This window comes from Cherax quadricarinatus, chromosome 45 (assembly GCF_038502225.1).
Source record: "Cherax quadricarinatus isolate ZL_2023a chromosome 45, ASM3850222v1, whole genome shotgun sequence".
NCBI lineage: Eukaryota > Metazoa > Arthropoda > Malacostraca > Decapoda > Parastacidae > Cherax > Cherax quadricarinatus.
This window is the reverse complement of record NC_091336.1, coordinates 7,167,148-7,177,147: the sequence shown is the minus strand read 5'-3', so window position 1 is coordinate 7,177,147 and position 10,000 is coordinate 7,167,148. Positions and strand designations below refer to the sequence as shown.

General features: G+C 43.6%; 1 long non-coding RNA gene across 1 annotated transcript in view; it reads right to left on the bottom strand.

Moving 5' to 3' along the window:
* LOC138853986 (uncharacterized) overlaps positions 1–10,000 on the bottom strand; it is a 248,886-nt gene that overhangs the window by 38,963 nt on the left and 199,923 nt on the right. The window lies entirely within an intron of this gene.

Below are 10,000 nucleotides of genomic sequence, written 5' to 3'. Positions count from 1 at the left end.
GGCTGGTATACTAGGAGTGTCTGGCCCCAGCCTTCACTAGAGCCAGGCACTGACTGGCGGATTCTCACTGCTTCACCACCTGAACCAGCTGCTCTACTGGACCTGTGAGAAACCCAGCTGGGACAACACCACTGCAGATAAGGTACAAAGATATGTTCGTGGCTGCAATGACACAGAGAGAGAGAGAGAGAGAGAGAGAGAGAGAGAGAGAGAGAGAGAGAGAGAGAGAGACTCTAAACGTATGGGAAATACATAAGAATAACACTCATTCAGTAGTATTGAAACAACACATATAAAATTTCGGTCAAACTAGAAACCCTCTTCAGGTGACACTAAAGTAACCTCGCAAACATGCTAAAAAAGATAGGTGGACACGGTGAATGAGTACTAAAATAGGCCTATCAGCTGATTTCAGACCTACCAAGACTGGTCTTGGCACTGGTCTCAGACCTACCAGGACTGGTCTTGGCACTGGTCTCAGACTTACCAGAGAAAGGATAAGGTAAAAAGGTTAGATTTCACATCACTTAAAATAACGATGGTAGCAAAGGAAACTTGATCACGATATACCAGATACTTAGGGACACAGATTAAGTTAACAGAGATACGGATTAAGTTGATAGGGACACTGATTAAACTGACAGGACACGGATTAAGTTGACAGGCACACAGATTAAGTTGATACAGACGCGGGTTAAGTTGATAGGGACGCTGGTAAAGTTGTTAAGGACGCGGGTTAAATTGACAGGGACGGGGGTTAAATTGATAGGGACACGGATTAAGTTGATAGGGACGCGGGTTAAGTTGATACGGATTAAGTTGACAGGGACGCGGGTTAAGTTGATAGAGGCGCAAGTTACGTTAATAGGGACGCGGGTTAAGTTGATAGGGACGCGGGTTAAGTTGATAGGGGCGAGGGTTAAGTTGATAGGGACGCGGGTTAAGTTGACAGGGACGCGGGTTAAGTTGATAGGGACGCGGGTTAAGTTGATAGGGACGCGGGTTAAGTTGATGGGGAAGCAGGTTAAGTTAATAGGGATGCGGGTTAAGTTGATAGGGACGCGGGTTAAGTTAATAGGGACAGGGGTTAAGTTGACAGGGACGCGGGTTAAGTTGATAGGGACGCGGGTTAAGTTAATAGGGACACGGGTTAAGTTGATAGGGACGCGGGTTAAGTTGATAGGGACGCGGGTTAAGTTGATAGGGACGCGGGTTAAGTTAATAGGGACGCGGGTTAAGTTAATAGGAACGCGGGTTAAGTTGATAGGGACGCGGGTTAAGTTGATAGGGACGCGGGTTAAGTTGATAGGGGCGCGGGTTAAGTTGATAGGGACGCGGGTTAAGTTAATAGGGACAGGGGTTAAGTTGACAGGGACGCGGGTTAAGTTGATAGGGACGCGGGTTAAGTTAATAGGGACACGGGTTAAGTTGATAGGGACGCGGGTTAAGTTGATAGGGACGCGGGTTAAGTTGATAGGGACGCGGGTTAAGTTAATAGGGACGCGGGTTAAGTTAATAGGGTCGTGGGTTAAGTTGATAGGGACGCGGGTTAAGTTAATAGGGACACGGATTAAGTTAATAGGGACGCGGGTTAAGTTGATAGGGACGCGGGTTAAGTTGATAAGGACGCTGGTTAAGTTGATAAGGACGCGGGTTAAGTTGACAGGGACGCGGGTTAAGTTGACAGGGACGCGGGTTAAGTTGATAAGGACGCAGGTTAAGTTGATAGGGACTCGGGTTAAGTTGATAGGGACGCGGGTTAAGTTGATAGGGACGCGGGTTAGAGCGAAGAAACACAAGAGGAACTAAGAAGTTCGAGGAAGCTACAAGGAGACAAGAAAGAAGGGTAGTGAACATAAAGAATAAATTGGAGAAGAATGGAGGCCAACCCAACAACAAAAGGGCCCAGGAACCTGCACTCAACCCCCACATATAAAACCTAGGTAATTACACATAAACAGAACCTCACAAGAAAAAAACTGTAAAGTTGATATTGTGGTTTAAGTCTAAAACTATCGCCAGAAAATAGAACCGGTTTGGGTGGACTGATGAACCAGCGGTCAGTTACTTACTGATAAAAGGCAAACACTGACGCCAAAAATTCACAGCTAGAAAATATTATACAAATATTTAACAAACTTCTATTATTTCTTATTCACTAATTGAAATGATTTTAAAGCGTTTTTTCAAAATTATTTTTTATCAATTTTTTTTGCACATGTCTTCAGATGGCCTTAAAAGTAGCTTTATAATATAATAATCTACCAGTGTAGGAAGGAGTTAATCAAGGGTAAACTAAAGTAATCAGCGACATGTTTACGTTCTTGGGGTCAACTTTGAACATCCCGAGATGTTCAAGATGTTGGGTGTTCGTTAATGTGGAATACGCAAATACACTTGTCAACGAATGTGAATTGTTGTTGTTCCTTCTTGTACTTGTTGCTAGCTGGTGTAGCAAGTTCCCTGGCTAGTTGCTACTGTTGTTGTTGTTCTTGGAGATTTTGTTGTTGTGGAGTTAATACTCACAATACTAATAACAATATCATTTACGAAACTACATAAAAACACTCACAAAAAATCGAACTAATATAATTAAAAATCAAATATACTATGTAATATATATATATATATATATATACATGTATATATATATATATATATATATATATATATATATATATATATATATATATATATATATATATATATATATATATATATATATATATATATATATATATATATATATATATATATATATATATATATATATATATGGGCGGGGAATGTGGCTAGGCCTGGGGACACTTGGTCCCAAAGATGAGGAGGTACTTGTACCTCTTCCCATGGGAGACTTAAGTCTCGAGACACTCCCCAGATAGGGAGCCAAGGCCGGGTCACCACTACTTGGAAAAGACCCGGGCCGGGAGAATACCGGCGAAAAAAAAAATATATATGTCGTGCCGATTTAATCAGATCTTGCGATCTTGGCTTGAATAGCAACGCTCATCTTGCCATATGGGACAAGTGAAAATTTGTGTATGCAATAATTTCGCCAAAATCATTCTGATCTTAACGAGAAAAATATATTTGATTGTGTTTGTTTAGTACTAAATTATTGTAAACGTATTTAAAATATATTTAGTTGGGTTAGGCTAAAATAAATTGCTCTTGTTATAATAAGGTTAGGTAAGTTTACTAAGATTCTTTTGGTGCAAAATTAATTTTTTTTCACATTAACATTAATGAAAAAAATATATCTATAAACGTATAAGAGAAAATTTCAGAAAGGACTTAATTTTAAATGAGTTCTTGCTAATTGACCAGTTTTACATATTCGGCACGACATATATATAGCACTCTCCTCGGTGCTCCTCTTGGGTCCAATGCCATCGATCTGATCCTAGGAAAAAAAGTCTCAGACCTCCGGACGATGGAAAGCAGGATGAAAGACACTGACACACATGATGCCTTCTACCTACTCTCCAGGTGCCTGTCAATCCCAAAACTTACCTATTTTCTGAGATACTCCCCAGCCTTCAGCAGTCCAAAACTCAAGGAATATGACTCTCTCCTGAAGGCCCTGCTAGAGAGTGTATTGAATCTTTCCCTTGACGATGGACAGTGGTTGCAAGCCTTACTTCCGGTCAGGCTTGGAGGGCTAGGAGTACGCAGATCCTCCCAGATTGCTCTACCAGCTTTCCTATCCTCTTCCGATCGACACCATGCCTAACCCTTCTAGGGTAGGGTAGGTGCCTGAGCCCGAGCCTTTAGCTCATAAGACTGTCATTCCCATTTGCTCCCTTGGGGCGGGGATGGCAGACCAGAGAGGCCTAGCTTGTGGCTAGGCCTGGGGACAGTTGGTCCCAAAGATGAGGAGGTACCTGTGCCTCCTCCCATGGGAGACTTAGGTCTCAGACACTCCCTAAAGAGGGAGCCAAGGCCGGGCCACCACTTGGAAAAGGCCCGGGCCGGGAGAATACCGGCGAATCTTTAATAATAATAATAATAATATCCTCTTCCATTGCATCAAACGAGTTGATAAGACAAATTCTTCCTGACACCCTCAGTGACTCAGCAGGAATAGAAGACCCTAGCTATGCCAGTGCCATCACCGAATGGGAGACTCTTGCTGCTCCAGCACCAAACCCTAGTGCAGCACTGGCTCACAAACAGTCAAGCTGGGATGGCCCAATTGCTGAAAAGGTGCTTGCCAACATGCTCAGGGCTGCAACATCAGATAGGGAGTTTGCCCGTCTCCAGGCTGTGAGTGCACATCACTCCGGGGACTTCCTCCAAACAGTTCCCATATCGGCAATGGGAACGCGACTCGACCCTAAGACCCTCCGTATTGCAGTGGCTCTGCGCCTTGCTGCCCCAATTCACACAGAATATATGTGTATTTGCGGCGAAGTGCAAGCAGACCAATACGGTCTACATGGTCTTAACTGTTCCAAAAACAAGGGCTGGCATGCAAGACACAATGAGGTCAACGACATCATTAAGAGAACCCTTGCTACAGCTGGATGCCCTGCCGAGAGGGAGCCACGATCACTTGCAGCAAACAATACCCACAACCCAGCAAACCGCCCCGACGGGATCACCATCTATCCTTGGAAGAATGGCAAGCTCTTAGCATGGGACTATACCTGTGTGTCCACACTGGCTGACACCTATATCCATCACAGTGTGGGGCGACAGGGAGGAGCTGCTGACCACAGGGAGGAGTACAAGATCAGCAAGTACAGGGACATTAGCCAACAGTATCAATTTGTCCCAGTGCGATCAGAGACCTTGGGATCATGGGGAAAAAATGCCACACGTTTCCTTAAAGAACTGGGTTCCAGACTCATCGACACCACCAGGGACCCAAGGGCAGCCACTTTCATGTTCCAGCGCCTCAGCGTCGCCATCCAGAGGGGAAATGCTTGCTGCATACTTGGCTCACGTCCAGCCTCGGAGGAGCTGGAGGAAATTCATGATCTTTGATACATTGTGTCATTGTATTCATGTTTATGTTTTTTTCTGTAAATGTATTTTGTTTTTAATAAATGTTCACATAGAATAAAAAAATATATAGGGGGTGGTAGAAGAAGCAAATATTCAAACAGCTCCGGGGAGAACCTTGAGTTTTCCCTGACGTACGTTTATTGTCTTCTCTGAGGATGAGGGTCCCCATTCCAGCTATAGAGGTGGTACTTCCCTATATATATATATATATATATATATATATATATATATATATATATATATATATATATATATATATATGTATAACACTGATATCTGGCTGAAGGAGACTCGAACCTACGAACCTTGGAACAAGGTACGCAGTGCTATACCATTCTCACCACACTGGACCAATACCAGCCTTCTCCCTGAAAGCTGGCTGCCTTGGATCAACGTCTAGCGCAAGCTGCACGCCAAGGTATTGGTCCATTGTGGTGAGAATGGTATAGCATTGCGTACCTTGTTTCAAGGTTCGTAGGTTCGAGTCTCCTTCAGCCAGAGATCAATGTTTGTGTATATTTCGCCTGCTCTTGTGAATTCCCTGCACATGCAAACATACATACATACATATATATATATATATATATATATATATATATATATATATATATATATATATATATATATATATATATATATTTATATCTTTTAGTGAAAAGCTAAAATACAAAAATCACAATGCAAGAAAAATTATTTTTTATTTTAGCCACCAAAAAAAAAAAAAACTTAATTAAAACAATTATTGTTATGGCTGCCTTGTATTTGTTCTAAATTAATTGGTATTGATATTATTGTAATTAAGAGAGTTAGAGAACTGTTACTTCGACTTGTGTGATATTGTGGGATTTTTTTTAATCTTTTAATTCTCTCTCTCTCTCTCTCTCTCTCTCTCTTTATATATATATATATATATATATATACATACATATATATATATATATATATATATATATATATATATATATATATATATATATATATATATATATATATATATATATATATATATATATATATATATATATATGCACACACAATATTAGTAGTAGTAGTACTAGCACTAGTAGAATACTATCTGAAGTACACTGGGTACAGCTGGTGTCAGTCTACACACTGGTTACAATAGGTATTAATGTACACACTGGTTACAGCTGGTATTAGTGTATACACTGGTTACAGCTGGTGTCAGTGTGCACACTGGTTACAGTTGGTGTCTGTGTACGTGTACGCACGGGTTACAGCTGGTATCAGTGTACACACTGGTTACAGCTGGTGTCAGTGTTCATGTACACACTGGTTACAGCTGGTGTCAGTGTACATGTACACACTGGTTACAGCTGGTGTTAGTGTACACACTGGTTACAGCTGGTTTCAGTGTACACACTGGTTACAGCTGGTGTCAGTGTGCACACTGGTTGCAGCTGGTATCAGTGTACATGTACACACTGGTTACAGCAGGTGTCAGTGTACACACTGGTTACAGCTGGTATCAGTGTACACACTGGATACAGCTAGTGTCAGTGTGCACACTGGTTGCAGCTGGTATCAGTGTACATGTACACACTGGTTACAGCTGGTATCAGTGTACACACTGGATACAGCTAGTGTCAGTGTGCACACTGGTTGCAGCTGGTATCAGTGTACATGTACACACTGGTTACAGCTGGTATCAGTGTACACACTGGATACAGCTAGTGTCAGTGTGCACACTGGTTGCAGCTGGTATCAGTGTACATGTACACAATGGCTACAGCTGGAGTCAGTGTACACACTGGTTACAGCAGGTGTCAGTGTGCACACTGGTTACAGCTGGTATCAGTGTACATGTACACAATGGCTACAGCTGGAGTCAGTGTACACACTGATTACAGTTGGTGTCAGTATACACACTGGCTACAGCTGGTGTCACTATACACACTGGTTACAGCTGGTGTCAGTGTACACACTGGTTACAGCTGGTATCAGTGTGTACACTGGTTACAGCTGGTATCAGTGTACATGTACACATTGGTTACAGCTGGTGTCAGTGTACACACTGGTTACAGCTGGTGTCAGTGTACATGTACACATTGGTTACAGCTGGTGTCAGTGTACACACTGGTTACAGCTGGTGTCAGTGTACACACTGGTTACAGCTGGTATCAGTGTACATGTACACATTGGTTACAGCTGGTGTCAGTGTACACACTGGTTGCAGCTGGTGTCAGTGTACATGTACACATTGGTTACAGCTGGTGTCAGTGTACACACTGGTTACAGCTGGTGTCAGTGTACATGTACACATTGGTTACAGCTGGTGTCAGTGTACACACTGGTTACAGATGGTGTCAGTGTACATGTACACATTGGTTACAGCTGGTGTCAGTGTACACACTGGTTACAGCTGGTGTCAGTGTACACAGTGGTTACAGCTGGTGTCAGTGTACACACTGGTTACAGCTGGTGTCAGTGTACACACTGGTTACAGCTGGTGTCAGTGTACACACTGGTTACAGCTTGTGTCAGTGTACACACTGGTTACAGCTGGTGTCAGTGTACACACTGGTTACAGCTGGTGTCAGTGTACACACTGGCTACAGCTGGTATCAGTGTACATGTACACATTGGTTACAGCTGGTGTCAGTGTACACACTGGTTACAGCTGGTGTCAGTGTACATGTACACATTGGTTACAGCTGGTGTCAGTGTACACACTGGTTACAGCTGGTATCAGTGTACATGTACACATTGGTTACAGCTGGTGTCAGTGTACACACTGGTTACAGCTGGTGTCAGTGTACATGTACACATTGGTTACAGCTGGTGTCAGTGTACACACTGGTTACAGCTGGTATCAGTGTACATGTACACATTGGTTACAGCTGGTGTCAGTGTACACACTGGTTACAGCTGGTATCAGTGTACATGTACACATTGGTTACAGCTGGTGTCAGTGTACACACTGTTTACAGCTGGTGTCAGTATATCTACACACTGATGAAGAAAGGTCTCTGCCGCTCACCCAGTCATCAGCCAGCAATTAGCTGCACAGGGCCACCACCAGTCATCAGCCAGCAATTAGCTGTACCGGGCCACCACCAGTCATCAGCCAGCAATTAGCTGTACCGGGCCACCACCAGTCATCAGCCAGCAATTAGCTGCACAGGGCCACCACCAGTCATCAACCAGCAATTAGCTGCACAGGGCCACCACCAGTCATCAGCCAGCAATTAGCTGTACAGGGCCACCACCAGTCATCAGCCAGCAATTAGCTGCACAGGGCCACCACCAGTCATCAGCCAGCAATTAGCTGTACCGGGCCACCACCAGTCATCAGCCAGCAATTAGCTGTACCGGGCCACCACAAGTCATTAGCCAGCAATTAGCTGTACCGGGCCACCACCAGTCATCAGCCAGCAATTTGCTGTACCGGGCCACCACCAGTCATCAGCCAGCAATTAGCTGCACAGGGCCACCACCAGTCATAAACCAGCAATTAGCTGTACCGGGCCACCACCAGTCATCAGCCAGCAATTAGCTGTACCGGGCCACCACCAGTCATCAGCCAGCAATTAGCTGCACAGGGCCACCACCAGTCATCAGCCAGCAATTAGCTGTACCGGACCACCACCAGTCATCAGCCAGCAATTAGCTGTACCGGGCCACCACCAGTCATCAGCCAGCAATTAGCTGCACAGGGCCACCACCAGTCATCAGCCAGCAATTAGCTGTACCGGGCCACCACCAGTCATCAGCCAGCAATTAGCTGTACCGGGCCACCACCAGTCATCAGCCAGCAATTAGCTGTACAGGGCCACCACCAGTCATCAGCCAGCAATTAGCTGCACAGGGCCACCACCAGTCATCAACCAGCAATTAGCTGCACAGGGCCACCACCAGTCATCAGCCAACAATTAGCTGCACAGGGCCACCACCAGTCATCAGCCAGCAATTAGCTGCACAGGGCCACCACCAGTCATCAACCAGCAATTAGCTGCACAGGGCCACCACCAGTCATCAGCCAACAATTAGCTGCACAGGGCCACCACCAGTCATCAGCCAGCAATTAGCTGCACAGGGCCACCACCAGTCATCAGCCAGCAATTAGCTGTACCGGGCCACCACCAGTCATCAGCCAGCAATTAGCTGTACCGGGCCACCACCAGTCATCAGCCAGCAATTAGCTGTACCGGGCCACCACCAGTCATCAGCCAGCAATTAGCTGTACCGGGCCACGACCAGTACAGAGCAGATTTCATTTATCAGCAACGCCAGGTATGAAGGGGAGGAGATAGGTTAGGGGATATGGGGAGTTAAGAGGAGGGGGAGAAGAGAGTGTTAGAGGCTTTCCGGTAATGGAATAATTTAGACACACAACAATTAGTTAGCTAGTTACTTAGATAACTTATTACATTGTTTAGTTAAAAACATTATATATATATATATATATATATATATATATATATATATATATATATATATATATATATATATATATATATATATATTTCAACAAGTCGGCCGTCTCCCACCGAGGCAGGGTGACCCAAAAAAGAAAGAAAATCCCCAAAAAGAAAATACTTTCATCATCATTCAACACTTTCACCACACTCACACATAATCACTGTTTTTGCAGAGGTGTTCAGAACTCAACAGCTTGGAAGCATATATGTATAAAGATACACAATATATCCCTCCAAACTGCTAATATATATATATATATATATATATATATATATATATATATATATATATATATATATATATATATATATATATATATATATATATCGTAAATTTTGAAATCTCAAGTGACTTGGTTATACATATAAGATTTACGATGAGAAAAGAATTTATCTGTGGAGTGAAATTCAGGGAGTTACCTGGAGGGAGAGATCTGGTTGAATCAGGAGAGACAGTACTGGAGGAGGGGGAGGAGGTACCAGGGTAGGAGATGTACCTGGAGGAAGAGGAGAAGGAGGTACCTGAGAGGAGGAGGAGGATGAATAGG